Source organism: Hakea prostrata, chromosome 7 (assembly GCF_041222555.1).
Source record: "Hakea prostrata isolate BN-2017 chromosome 7, UWA_Hpros_2, whole genome shotgun sequence".
NCBI lineage: Eukaryota > Viridiplantae > Streptophyta > Magnoliopsida > Proteales > Proteaceae > Hakea > Hakea prostrata.
The window spans coordinates 34,066,815-34,082,807 of record NC_142606.1 but is presented as its reverse complement, the minus strand read 5'-3'; the positions used below and the strand labels follow the sequence as shown (position 1 = coordinate 34,082,807).

Below are 15,993 nucleotides of genomic sequence, written 5' to 3'. Positions count from 1 at the left end.
TACAATGATGTTTTCACCGATAGGACTATGATTGATTCACCTCATGATCATTGACTACACATTTCCATGATTTATTGCTTATCAACTTGCTTTATTTACCAAAACTGAGATGAAGCTCGTGATTTACTTAATCTATACCTTGCATATGTGCTCCATGTTACTTCTAAACGATTCCCTACCTAATCCCCCATGTTTTCCCCTAATTTGCATTGAGTTATAGCCAATGCTATGATCTACAACTCTTAACCTTAATATGTCAAATTGGGGATTTCCAAATGGACCATTGGATTATGAAAGTTTCTTGATAATTAGTGTCCCCATGTTGTGCTTAGACTATCCTCCAAGTTTCATGTCAATCCGAGACCCGGAAGACCAAATCTGGGCAAGAATCCGAAAAGCCAGCTTCCTGTCCTGGAATTGATTTGGTCGATACTATTGGACGATACTATTGACCAAATGTAACGACCAATAGAGTTGCTGTCAGCAACTTTTGCCCAGTTCTGATTCGTTTGATCTCCGATTGTTCTGATTTCTTCTCTAACCTTTCATATATGCTTGTTTAGGACTTTAAGACTATTTGGGCCACTGCTTGTGATCTTGGACCATTCTCTTCTCCGATTCAAGGTAAGGATAGTTATCGATGTAATTACCTAGGATATGGAAATCTTGACTTGGTATTCCTAACCTAGTAAATATAGTTTCTATTTCATATTCTTATCATGTTAGACTTGCTACATATGTCTTTTAACAGTAGCTTTGTGTTTGCATTATATTACTTCAATGTTTTATCATGTTTATCAATTTCAATATATGATGACTTATGTCAATGTCATGAATTGAATGTTATTATGACGTTGTATCTTGTGAATTGATATGATGAACTTGGGCATGTGATTGCTTAAGTATAACTTGGGATTGAGGGGTACCGTACTGGGGCTCCTGTCCTTGGACATCGGAGGGAATAATATGGGATGTTCTCCGAAGGTGTCCATTGACGTTTTCCCGGGTTATTAAATGACATACATAGGATTTGTCTAGATGTATGGCTAGGATGTCCCTATCATATCAGACCCGATTCGGAAGGGCATTGAGACCGAACAACTCGTGGTAGTAGTGTGGATTTGTGGGCACTCAAGACCGGTATCCACTCCGTGAGAGGACATAAATTGCATTACGGTTACCCGAAAGGGGCCATTTATTGGTAGGGTTACAAGTGGCTAGACTTGGGCTCACGGGCACTCAAGACCGGTGAAATGATCCGTGAGAGGGACGTGAGAGCTTCCCGTTTACCATTTGTGGATGACCAATAGGGTTGATGAGTCCGGTGAGTAATATCCGTGACTCTAGTGTGAAGGATACCGGAAAGGATCCCAAGAGGGGAGGAATGGAAGTATCTGGAACTGGCATGATATGATTAAGTAGATGACTTGCATTGGGCTAGGCTATACCCTGACATGCGCCAATACTTAGACCAAACGGTGATGTGAGAGAGCGGTGACCGAAACCCCCAACCATGGATTTGTCCGAGAGGGATGCAGGACCCAATTCCCCCGGTGATGAGTGATCGAGACTACCTAAAGAAGTATGGTGCTATGACTTAAAGCATGTCTACCATAGATGACCAGCATACTTAGAATAAAGTCATAATGCATTATATGCCTCATATCATCTCGCATCATTTTATGATTATCTTGTGGTTTATGTGTGGTGGGATAACTTCCTTGCTTGTGTTCTTTTGAACTCATTCCTTTTTCGTTGCAATATTTTGTTAGGCTATTCTACGGGTGATTACTCCGATGGCACCCTCCCCGAGGCGGACCCGGATACCTCATACTACCATCCGGAGGCTGGCTACGTTGAAGACTTCGGTGACCATACCGAAGAAGATTACCAGGCGTACCAGGGTTAGCCCCGGAGTCGTATGGGAACAGTCATGTTGGGTCTCCATGATCCTCAACTTTGAAGAAGATATATTTATTATGGAGGAGACTTATGAGTAGTTACCCCTTCTTTTGTGACAGTATACTTAGAGAAATTGTAATAACTTTAACTTACCTTTATAACTTGAGATGTGTACTTAACTAAATTTTGACCTCACTTCCGTTTAGTGAAGGAGTGGATTCCGCCCATTGCCTTCTTAATTTATCTGATTTGATAATTATTTCCGCACTCTGATTATGTCTGACTCCTTATTTCTGAATTCCATGATCATTCATTGTTAGTTTATGATTATTATTTGTTCATGATTGTATTATCGTCGATGTGGATTATGTGGTCCCTGAACTATGGATCTTCGGGGCTGTGGATCACATCCCGGGTATGCCAGATAGGGTACCGGCTGGGTGGATGTGACACTTCTTGTCACATCTTCATTTACAAAATCCTTACCAAGACTATGCAACTTGTTTACAATGTTAGTGAATCTAATAAATACAGAAGTTATATTCTCATCATCTATCATTTTAAAAATTTCATATTGAAGCATATAAACATCCAAATTCATCTTTTTTATTTAGTTGGCTCCTTCATAGGTAACCACCAATTTGTCATTTATATCTTTGGCATTCTTACAAGTACCACATCTATTATATACCTTTTCACTTAAGGAACATTGTAGAAACATTTTGGCTTATGGTTTGCTTGAGATTTGACCTTGTCGGTTCCATCCCATTGGGTCCTTGGTTTGGGAGTTTTGTTACCATCTTTGTCGAATTTGGTAATCTCATTGGGTCAACATGTAATTTTGTTCCAAACATCAATGTCAATAGTACATACAAAGTCTTCAAATCTAGTTTTCCAATGTGCAAACCCTTCTCCATCAAAGTATGGAGGCCTAGAGGTATTAAGTCCTTAGGGACTTGAAGAGAATTAGGTGGATGATGCCATGATCTTTTACTCTTCTAGAGATTGATTTCAATCTCAATTTGAGCTCTCACTCTAATAGTCTAATATCAATTGTTATTACAACCTAGAGGGGGGTGATTAGGTTGTAACTGGTGGATTGTCCCAAATTCTCAATTTAATTGTAATTTCAATAAAAATTGAAGATTTAAATGAAATTAGTTAATTACAAGCAATCACAATACAAGAGTTTATAGTGGTTCGACTTTACAAGTCTACGTCCACTCCTCTCTTGGCCTCAAGAAAGTATTTCACTATTGATTCTCTTTCAATACGGTGGGTAGAGATCAAACCCTTACAATCTTTGTTACGGGGCAAGAGTGCCCTTTACAATCTTTGTTCACTAAGTAGGGTAAGAGCACCCTCTACCAATTCTAATCAACTTAGACTAGAATTGAAACAATCAATACAAGTATAAGAAGTAACGAATATTACCTAACAAGGGTAGTGACACTTTACCCCCTATGTGAATATGATGCAATGATAAGAATGCTTCAAGGAATACAATGCACCAATAATAAGTCTCAATGACCTTTAATAACTTCAAGCTTGACTCCAATGAGCTTGCTCAATGACTTTGGAATGTTATTCAAAGTTGGGTGGAGTTAGAAGACTAATAATCAATGTTAGATCACTCAAGTAATTGCTTTTTGACTTGTGAGGGAGTAATAGCTCAGTTGGCAAGGTAGAACCCCTCAAATGAGGGTGGTTGACCTTATAAAGAAGTCCTCCAATTGCTTGGTCCAACCTCCCAACGGATATAAAATTTCAGTGAAATTTTACTCCAGATGGTCGTCCGTCTAACAGACAGAGGTCCATCTCAAAACTAGCCGTTGGGCTTAAGTCAGGACCAGAAGGACGACCGTGTGGTCAGACGGTTGATCGTCCGTCTGGCTTACATAGCCCAAATGAAAAATCCGTCTGGCCTACTGTGACTTAAAAGTTGCTGTCAGCAACTAGACGATCATTCGTCTAGTGCACAGTTTTGCTATCTTAATTTGGGACTTGGACTTGGCTTGGGCTTTTGGACTTTTTGGTCAAATCTAAATTACATACACCTTTCTACTATGTCCTACGTCCATCTAGTGACATGAATTACATATTATCAATGTATTTACATATGCGTGTATACGAAAATGTCCTAAGTCCTAATTCCAACTAAGTTTTGATCTTCGACTTGATTTATTGTCTCTTCTTGTGCATTGGACTTGATACTCATCTTGACTTTGGTTCTTTATCCAAGATTTCTTGACTTGGCTTGAGTTTGAGTATTTGGTAAGTTTTTGGTCCAATCACATTGCATCGAGATCCACTTAAGTGATGAGCTGGACAAGACACATCTTAATGAAGACATTAGTAGATTGTGTTTGTCATCATCAAAACTGATGGAGGCTGATGTGGAAAATGCGGACATGGCCTTTTCCAACAGCGCGGACATGGCCTTTTCCAACAGCTACTAAAAAGATAAAAAGGGTTTGAAAGGAAGAATGCACAATGACGGAGAAACAAAAATAAAAAAAGAAAAGAAGCAAGCTAGCAACAGACAAAGACCGTCACCAAATGCGTTTCAAAGACAAAAATAAAGAAATAAGGAGAAAGGGAAGTGGGAACTTACTGTTTTCACTTCATAAAACGAAAAGGAGGAGCTTGAAGACAAGAAATGAAAGAAGAAGAAGAGGCAACTCAGATGTTTATACCACTTGTTTATATTCCAATCCATGGAATCAAAGAAAAAGGAAATCTAATGGTCCAGATCTTGTCTTGTAAACTCGAAAGAGGTTCTCATCTAGTGGTAGAAAAGGAATAATAATCAACGCTCTAGATTCAAGGATCGTTGGTATTTTTTGAGATGCCTCATGAAAGTTAGATGAGGTACATTTGTATGGATGGGATTAAAAGACTTTTAAGATTCAAACCACCTTATGTCACTTCAAGAGGCATGGCCATATGGCAATGAATGAGACTCTTGAAGAACGTCTACAACATTTTCATCTGCGCAACGGTCATTCATAATTAATGTTCCAGCAGGTGTCATTTTGATCATTGATTGAGCAACGTCTAAACCAAGATCTTGCTGGACTTAATCAAAGTTGTTCGAAGAAAAAGTTAGCCCCTGGGCCCGAGCATTAAAACACTTCGACCAAGTTACTAGGACCTTATGATATGGATAAGTTCCATTGAACCGGATGAATTTGTTGTCCAAAATCCTGCTCGGCAACACAAGTGAACAAACCTGCAAAAATGTGCTTGACCAGGATGGTAGAGTAACACCTCCAATGACCAATTTAGTGAAGCACAGAGCTTGGGAATAAGAAAGCTAATTGCAAATCTGAATCCTAGGGGGAATAACTCTAGAATGCTTACCTCAAAATGGTGACAGTATGGGTATTTATAATTTAGGAAATTACCTTGACTGTGGGGTGATGGAGTTCATTTCAAATTCTATAGGTACTCTTTGCTTCTCAGTAGAGTATAATGCGCTGTAAGTGTTGGCTCTCATTTAGGTAACCCAACAACTTTTATCTAATATTACTATCTCATCTATAGCTTTAGGTAATAACAATCTTAGTCAGAGCTTTAGTGGCTTATGTTTAGTATTTTTTTTTCTTTTTTTGGGTGGAATGATGCTGTTGCGTCTAGAACTTCTTCGAGAGCCGGATATTGAGATGACCACCTTAAGAACTCTCCAACCAAGTTGGAATAACTGAGATGCCTGCACACACAAAGAAAGCAAGAACGGTCCGGCCTAGTTTTGGCCGGGGAACCGCCTCCGACGCTCAAGTCAGCCTAGATAACAATAGTGGTTCTTGAGAGAGTTCTCAAGAACGTAATGAGTAAGTACTTAGATGAAAGTTCTCGTTACCTTTCTCCATGTTGGAGGTAGGTTTATATAGAAGTTACCTCGAGGCGGCGATTCCTTAAATTCCGGATCGATAGTTGAGGAGTGAGTGGAGTAGTGGAATAACGGCTCCTTCTTTGTCGCACCTGATAACGCCATTATGCTGACTCACCTCCCCAATTCTCGGAATAGATTTGCGGAGTGTTTATGCGTAACTAACTCTTCTTGACCTAGTCAAGAGAGTCTTCTGAGAAATGCTAGAGTTGGATATAGATGTATATTTTTCCCGAGTGTGGCACTTCTCCAACGAATAAATGAACCTGCCCAAGAAGGAGGTGTCTCTCCCGAATGAGGCCCTCGGGACCTTCTTTAGGGAAGAGGTGAGCCATCCCACATGGGAGGTGTCTCTCCCGAATGAGGCCCTCGGGACCTTCTTCAAGGAAGAAACCAGATAACAAAAGAGGGAGGCATCTGTCCCGAGTGAGGCACTCGGGACCCTTTATGAGGGAAGAGATGCACCAGCCCGAGGGAGGTGCATCTCTCCCGAGGGGGGGGGGTGCATCTCTCCCGAGGGGGGGTGCCTCTCTCCCGAGGGGGGGAATCGGGACCTTATTTCCCCACAACAGATGCAAAACAAACTTCATTACTGTCAGATAACTTTTAAAGAGTAGAAATACAACTACGTCCGATTACAAACAAGTCAGAAATAGGGAAAAAGGATGCTTGTAGATGAGATAGGTCAATTATTATTTGTTCAAACAAAGGCGACAAAATAGTATGGCCACAGGTCCTGTGTTGGGGATGGTAGCATCTTGAGAAGAGTCTGATAGTTAATCCATAGTTGTCCAAGTGGTACAGCCATGGTAGGAAAAATCGTCGAAATTCGAGGATTTCGATTATCAACGAACTGAAATTCCACCCGAACCTCGACACACTCGGTGATATCTCGCCATTATATCGCTGATATCTAGCTATTATTATTGCCGAACTGGCGATATATGGCTGATTTCTCAAACACACTGCACTTCAATCCCCTCTGTTTCTCCCTAGGGTTGCTCTTAACTACTTTTGGAGATGACACAGGTGTTGTCGTCGTCGAAGAAGGAACAAAGAATTGCAAGGAAGAAGAAGAAGCTTGAAAACCTCTTCCATCTGCAACGAAGGTCTCCATGCTCCACCTCCATCTGCAATGAACCAAGCCTGAAAACCTCTACCGCTCCACCTCCATCTGCAATGAACTAAGTCTGAAAACCTCCACCGCTCCACTTTCATGACTGCATCTGCAACCGTGCAACTAAGGTTCACCGTTCACAAAACCTTAAATTGATTTGTGATTAAATTTATGGATTTTATTCCCATCTTTTCATTCTTAAAGTGATTTTGGCATTTTGCATTAAGTTTTGATTTTTATTATCTCACTCTCCCACAAATTATCAATTTCATGATGTGATGTCACGTGATTGTATTTATTATTTTTTTATTTTCACTTGTCCTTGCAGTTCCACCGCCAACGATAATTTATCATTTCTTGGCAAACTTGGTCGAAACTTCGCACCTTGGATATAGCTTCAAAGTTTACTTGTTATAGTCCTACAACAATCCCATCCAGAGCCGACTCAGTCTTGGTGTCAAACATACAATAGTCCACCCTACGATGTACAAAATTCCCTTCATGGACCAAAAATAGACCTCAACTCCAGCCTTTCAAGGCAGGTGATGATTGAACCCCAGCAACCATTAAAATTGTGTCAAAAACAATAGTCCAATTCAAGTTAGCAAGGGGAATTCCTTTCCCGTATTCAGAATGGGGTGCATTCTGGGGTAGGGGTACTATGGTTAGTGAAAAATGTTGCACTGGGAGTTTCTAAATGTAAGGCCGAAATCCTGAAATTAATGGTATTTAGAACCGTTGATGGTTTTAGAAAATTGGTCTTGCAGAGGCCCTGGTTTCTAGCTCACGTTTAGCCTTTGTTCTTCGGTTGAAGAGATCATTTTCTCATCAAGAAATAAATAGATAAATAAATATTTCTAAAATCGACAAATTAATGGAACCAAATCGAATTCAACCTGAACTCAAATTTATTTATATTTAGATCCTGGAATTTATAACTGGCCCACACCAAAAAAAAAAGGAAAATGAAACCTCCTAATGTGGAACCTGAGATTAATCTAAAGGTTAGGATTAAATTCCACTTCAACTCCGACTTGAATTCCCACTTCAACTCAGACTAGGAGTCCTACTTTCAACTCACTCAAGAATAGTCAATTGTAATCGTGAAATCTTATAAATTCTGTGTTGGAAGCTCAAGAATTCCATTCTCTTTGTGTTCACTCTGCTGGCTTCCAAGACTTCCATTCTCTTTGTCTTTGTCGCTCACTTTGCTGATTCGGCTCCTTGTTACTCTGCTGATTCGGTTCACTCTGCTGGCTTCCAAGACTTCCATTCTCTTTGTTTTTGTCGCTCACTTTGCTGATTCGGCTCCTTGTTACTCTTCTCTTCGATAATCTTTGCTTCGCTTTCTAGTTACTTCTAGCTTTCTCTAATTCATACAGTAATGGAAGAACAAAGTTCTGATTTTTCTTCTCTCCCCAACTCTCTCCAACAAGAGAATGAAATATTGCCGCCTCCTCTCCCAGTGATAACAGAAAAACTCTATGATTTCTCCGATGATGAATATGATGAAAACACGTTCGACGATTCAGAAATTTGGGAATCAGAAGAAAACACCAATTCCAGTCTGATAAGTCTCTATAGTTCTCCACTGGAATTGATGTTCCAAGGTTCGTTTGGAGCAGCTAAAGTTGAAGCTACATCACAAGACAAATGGTTAATTGTGAATTTGCAGTCATCCAAGGAATTCACTTCACATCTTCTGAATCGGGATCTGTGGACCAATGTGACAGTGTCCGAGACGATAAAGAGCAACTTCCTATTCTGGCAAGCACATGATGATACGGAAGAAGGAAAAAAGGTTTGTAGCTTTTATAACTTGGATTCGTTTCCTGTGATTCTTGTGATCGACCCTATCACAGGTGAGAAGATGCGTTGCTTCAAGGGAATGGTTGAACCAGACTGTTTGTTGATGGATCTTCTCCCTTGTTTCATGGAGAATGGTCCTAAGTATTATCTTAAACATCCCTTTAGGACTGAGAAATCTTGTGAAACTCGGGAAGAGGAGGAGAAGAAGAAGGAAGATAACGAAAAACCCTGCGAACCCATTGAAGAAAAAATGCAAGAGATGGTGAACCCACCATCGCTACCTGAAAGAGCGGACTAGCTTCAGGTGTAGGGTTGCTATTAGAGTACCCGATGGCGAGAAGATATATAAGGAATTTCCATGGTCGAGGATTCGATACGATTCTTTGTGGTCCTTTTGTTATTCTAAGATCGAAGAAACGAAGAGACGAGATTTTGTGTTATTGGTTGCAATCCCTGGAAACTCAACTCGTTTGGATTATGATAGTGGTTTAAGTTTCGAGAAATCCGGGCTTTCAAACGCTCTCGATTTCTCTTGTATGGAAGAATATGTATTCGTGTAGTTGTTTTCTTTCTCTTCGTGGAAGGATGCTTAGTTGCTGTTAATTTTTATTTTATTTTAAAATATTTTATGACAGTTACACACATGATGAAAGCTTCAGGTCTTCTTCTTAGATGATAATAAAATTTTCGCAAGCAGAGCATTCAATGTTTTTATGAATTTCTAAAATCCGTATTTAAATTAGTGATAAGTGTTATAATAATAGACCTAACTAGGTCAACCAAAAGAAGAACCGGACTCATCAAACTTTGGTCGGACCACGAATAAAAAAAGGAAGGACCACGAATAAAAAAAGGAACAAAGCAATGTGTACATTTTGAATTGTATCAACCTCCTTAAAGATAGGGATAAGGATTCCAGTCAGGTATTTTGAATTGTTAATAGAGTCCAGGTCAAACTCCACAACTACAATCTAAGTAATATTCTCTTGGCAGATAAGATTTTTATCTCCAGGAAGTTAGCAACAATTATAGAGTTCAAAGTTGGTCAAACAAACATAAAGGCGAGACATTAAGATGAATCTAATAAAACTTGTAGCAAAAAAAAAAAAAGAATTCAATTGGAATTCAACTACTTATATTTGAGTAGGACTCAATCATTAAGATTTGTATTGCACGCCAAACAATGTTTGAGTCCCAGTCAAACTCATACATAGAAAAGCTATAAAAAGTATGAGGGCACAAGAGAAAGGTATGTTGAATAGAACCATCACTTTTCAAGTTCTTATTGTTCATTGCTTTCTTGTCTTCTTTAGTTGGATTCCTAAATAGATTGTCGGAGGTGAAAATTCGACCTCCACGATCGAGCCCATTCTTGCAAATTCATCCGGTTGAGTGGGCAAACAGGATTGCGTAGTAACAATAAGTAAAATAACAATTGCAAACCAATCTAGTCTAACCATGGTCGGTTCAGTTTATCCCAATCAAGACCAGAATAAGCAGTCAACCTAGAAATGCCTTGAGCTCAAAGGTACTCGGAAATTTTTATTAAAAAAATCCAATTCTTATTCTATTTTTAATATTTTTCAACTCAACCTTGGGGATACACAATCGTGATCCCGCCAAATTCGGGATACACAATCATATCTAGTACAACAACGAAGGAGATCTGTGTATCTATCCAATGTAAGAAATAAGAGGAAAATCATATATAAGTAAATGATTAATGCAGAAAGAAGATAATTGAATCATTTCCATCTTTCAATTAAACTCTGCAATTTGCCAGAATTTTTTGATGATGCTTTTATTGAATTAATTATTGGTGGTGGCTTTCCGATCGAAAAAGTCAGCCCACGTCGACACTTGTTTTGAAACCTTCGACGGCTGAACAATTTCCATACACATCAATTTGATACTTAAAATCAGCTCGACTAATTTACGAGGATGGTAGTTGCATATTTGGTTCTTCTCCTCAGTAATGTTAGAATGAATGTTCAGTGAGTTACAGAGGATTAGAGGATTCAACAACCGATGACAATATAATCTATGAAATGAGAATACCTATTAATTTTATTCTATTCCTTCGATTAGAATATTTCACATGACTATATTGTAAGAATATTTCTATCCAAGATCTCATAGATCGATTAAAAACACCTTAGTATGATAATGACACAAGATGATGATGAGCATACCTTTCTATGGTTCTATTTGAGACGAAGCGCAGCGGAATATCTTCTTTATGTCTCCCACTAGGAACAAACTTGAGGTGGAAGTTGATTCTATGATCAACTTGATGTTGGATCTTCTCCTCTAGACTCCTCCCTATTCACTGGCTTGATGGTATATCCTTTCTGACTAAGCAGATGTGATTGTGATTATGATTAGGGTTTAGAGGAGGGACCTAGCATCCTTTATATAGGCAAATCCGTTAGATCGTCCATCAAGATCTAACGGTTCCTATTAGCCCACACTAGCCAGTCCATATAAGAGTTCTAGTAACCGTATATTACCCATATCAGACCAATAAGAAACCAAATCAAAGTGTAACACAATCAATGAAGCCCACCTTATGTGGAATATTCAATTAATATTCTAACATTCTCCCACTTGGGCTATATTGATTGTGACACAGTCGAGTAAAACAAAACATCTCCTTTGTTTTAAGAAAACATTTGAAAAAGATACATTGAAAACATTTTGACCTTTATGTGCATAACTTTATATTGGTCTGAGGATAATCCTAGAGCTCAATCCCTTCACATAGAGCCTTAAGTACCGAATCATGGCAGTGACTGCATCTTTTATGCAACACAGTACCATCCATGGTCACAAATACTCTTAACTTTACTGAAAATGGATGCAATATGGTAGTGTGGCAACTAATGACACTTTATAGAAATCCTCATGTGTCATTCTGTTGTCAATCCAAATCTCTCACTTTATGGTTCCCACGAACCTGACTCAATGCCACGAGAGAATATACTTTATGGTTCCCACGAACCTGTGACTCAATGCCACAAAAAAATATACTTTACGGTTCCTACGAACCTGTGACTCAATGCCACGAAAGCATGTACATTATGGTTCGAACCTGTGACTCAATGCCACAAAAATGAGATTATATGTACCTTATGGTTCCCACGAACCTGTGTCATCTTTATAACTCGAGTTTTAACTTTATGTGTTACATGACACACCTTAAGGCTAATACATGAATGCCTTAGCTTTTGCTTAAAGTTAACACATACTTTAAGACTTTCATTATATGCAACATGATAATAATGTGAAGATTAATATGTCACCAAAGAACTTTATTGAATTCAAATAAATTATCAGTGCATACAAGAGACAAGTACAGATAGAATACCTTATTACACAATAGAGCAAAATTCTCAAACTCCCACTAAACAACCGCATCTAAGGTTCCTCCTAAACCCATAGTTACCGCATGTCTATCAAAGACGTTTGGGCAGGGACCCTTAGTTAGGGAATCTATAACCATATTATCTGTACAAATATGTTCTACTGTGGTGTCACCTTCTTTAACCTTTTCTTAATAGTCAAATACTTAATTTCCATGTGTTTAGACCCTGTGATACCCTTATTGTTGTTAACAAACTACACAACTGAATTGTTATCACAGTACAACTGGATATCCACAATAAAAAAAATCAACTGTCTAATGAGGTTATGAGGTTCCTTAACCAAACAGCTTTTTCTTTAGTGGTCAAATACTCGACCATCATGTATTTAGACCCTATGATCACACATTTCTTGTTGTTAATAAACAACACAACTGAATTGTGATCATAGTACAACTGGATGGGTCTATCCAGAATGTTAAAATAGAACTGTCAATTATCTGATGAGATTCTTTAGTCAAACAATTTAAGTAACTGCCCCATAACATGTAGCAAACTCAACATATATGATGAAATAAGTAAATTTACCTTATTTCACACTTTTCACGATATTATCCCTCCTGCCATCAAGGAAAACAATTTAAAATGGACTTTTTATTATCCGGACAATTAGCGAGGTCAAATCTATATATATATACCTTAATGCTATAGGTCTGGAACAAGCTTGTAGATTATCTTATCATCAATTGTCCTCTTCAAGTATCTCAAGATAAGATACTTTCTTCAATTGTTCTCTCTCAGTATCCTTTATAGGACAACTGTAATAAGCTCAGTGTATCTCCTTGAGAATCAAAACCATTCTCAAGTATGCAATCTAGCATACTGAATTTCTTTAAATATAAATTATATATGCCCTCTGAGAAAGATCCAATAAATCGCATGAACAATCCCTATGGATCTCAATGCCCAAGACAAAGATGCCTTACCAAGGTCTTTTATATCATAATTCTCAAATAACAATTGCTCGGTCTTTATGCAGTAGGCCAACGTCACTACTAGTGAGCAAAATATTATTAACATAAATAATGAGAAAGATAAAATTTCTCCCACTGACCTTGCCATCTATATATTTATATATATTGATCTACAAGTTTCTCAACAAAATCGAATGAAGTCACAATATTATCAATCTTTAAACACCATAGTTGAAAGCTTACTTAAAACCACAAATTAGACTTCTTGAGTCTACACCAAGATGATTAAAATCATCAACCGCAAAATCCTCAGGGTCATCAACCGCAAAATCCTCAGGCTAAATGACATGGACTTCTTTATTAAGGTTTTCAATTAGAAAGACAATCTTCACATCTATTTGGTATAACTCTAAAAGAGTCCTTAGAAGAGATAGGTGAGAAAATTTCACTAGTCTACTTCCTCTTTATGAGTAAACTCTTTAGCTGCCAGTCTGGTTTTAAACCTTACAATCTTTTTTTTATGAATATTTATTAGTCTTATACACCCATTTAAAACAAATGGGTTTAAAGTCTTCGGGCAACTTAACAAGCCTCCCAAACATCATTATGTTTCATCAATTATATCATATATCTCTTTGCACCCAATCACAAATCTAATTAAAGACAACTTTTTAGTAACTGGGTCAACCATAATGCCAATGTTATATTCATGTTCATTATATCAAGTAGTCTGGGAACAGGCTACATTTCTTGGCTATATCAAACTCCAGAAAACTATTTAAGAATTCACAATTCTGTTGTCTTAACAATGATGGTAAAACAATATCTGAGTAAGAAACAAATTAACAATGAAAAACTTTTATGTTCCAACTTCTATACTTGATTATTCAACCTTAGATTTGCAGAACAACTCAAACGCAAAAATGGTTTAAGTTAGATTTATGAATAATTTGCAATGAAAAAGGGAGTAAAAAAAGAACATATTTGGAAAGGAACATGATCAAGGATATAAGAGGTCATTATCGGGGCTTCACCTTATAAAAAATAATTCAGACAAAATAGTTTTCATACCATACTGTTCACTATGTTCACAAATGTGTGATTAAGCCTTTCGGTTACACAATTTTGCTCGGAACTATCAAACATAGTGAACAGACCAACTATATCCGAATCTTCCGAGTATTTGGCGAATGGGCTCTTAAGCTGTCCAGCATCCTCATATCAGCCATAATACTCTCCTCCCCGGTCGAGATCTAACAATTTCTTAACCCGGTCTAAAAAATTCTTGAAGATCTTAGAGATTTAGATTATTCTTTAATTGAATACAAAAACCATATTAAGAGTAGTCATCAACAAATAGTGGTCATCAACAAATATGATGAAATAATAATTTATACGCAAGATGGCGAAATAAAGACCACTATCTAGACACCAGGACTGAATGGGACAAGAGAAAATCAAATCTTCAAACAAGAACCAAATAATCATAACTTTCATTTTTGCACTTAGTTAACCAGACCTTATACTCAATGCAACTTCTACTTACAACAATCATCTTTATTTATAAGGAAGTTTTCACAGGTCCCAAATTGTTAGTCTGACCGGACTCTTAGTCTTTACCCTGAACATTTTTATGAGTATTGATGCTCATAAGAACAAAGTTTCTTCTTGGAAAAATGTATTGATCTTTATAATTCCAAACTCAGTAGATGATGCAAAGGCATTGATAGATAATAGCAAGGGTAATAAAAGAAACATTAGGAATCATGAATTTTATCTTAAAAAATAATCATCCTGATGAAATAATCCTTAACTCCTCCAAAACCATCACACCTTATGATAAAAAACTCTTACAAAAATATACTTATTTCAACACTAGATGAGACTTAGTATCTTTACGCTACTGCATTCAACAATTTCAAAACAGTGCATTCAGTGGGTAAACAATTCATCAAGTGTTCCTTGATGGACTTCTTAACGGGCAGTAAAAGAACATAACTACTTTTCACCTCTGCAAAAAATCAACTTTTGTCTTCTATACTCTTATGAGTCATATCCATCAGTTACTCAGTAATAAAGAATGTGTGGTTAACAACACATCATCTGCAATTTCTTGAAGTTTGACTTTATAAGAATCTCAATAACAATCATATTGTTATAGACAGAAAATGTGACTAACAGAAGAGCACACATATATCATCATGAAAACACCTTTAGACAGAATTCATGACATACAGTTGTGATACTCCCTCACTTTATTAGTACTTTAATATGTAACTTATTAGTACATCACTAGAAAGAACACACATATATCATCATGAAAACACCTTTGGGCAGAATTCATGACATACAGTTGTGATACTCAATCACTTTATTAGCACTTTAATATGTAACTTATTAGTACATCACTAGAAAGAGCACACATATATCATCATGAAAACACCTTTGGGCAGAATTCATGACATACAATTGTGATACTCAATCACTTTATTAGCACTTTAATATGTAACTTATAAGTACATCGCTTTATTATCACAATGTGGGTAACATATAACTTATAAGTGCATCACTTTAAAAAGTACACATATATCATCATGAAAACACCTTTTGGACAGAATTCATGACATACAGTTGTGATACTCCCTTACACGTCAGCGGCCATGAGAGTATTCGAATCTTCGAAAAATTTACCACCTTTGAGTGTATAAACTTCTTAGATTAATCAACTCCCAACCAAATGCTGTACATGTCTCCCTCTTAATGCTAACACATAATTACCACATTTGGGCGTATAAAAATGCCTTAACATTAAGAGACATCCCATTACTATATATGGCTGACATTCCATAAACCCAACCATGAATGCCACTTTGGCAGTCACTCACAATCAAGCTCATGAAATTCTCATATTGGGATATACTTTATGTTACCCACAAA

At 37.4% G+C, this 15,993-nt stretch overlaps 1 pseudogene; it reads left to right on the top strand.

Annotated features, from left to right (window-relative positions):
• The first annotated feature begins 8,295 nt into the window (after nucleotides 1-8,295).
• LOC149010942 (plant UBX domain-containing protein 7 pseudogene) lies at nucleotides 8,296-9,018 on the top strand (annotated as a pseudogene).
• The last annotated feature ends 6,975 nt before the right edge of the window (nucleotides 9,019-15,993 follow it).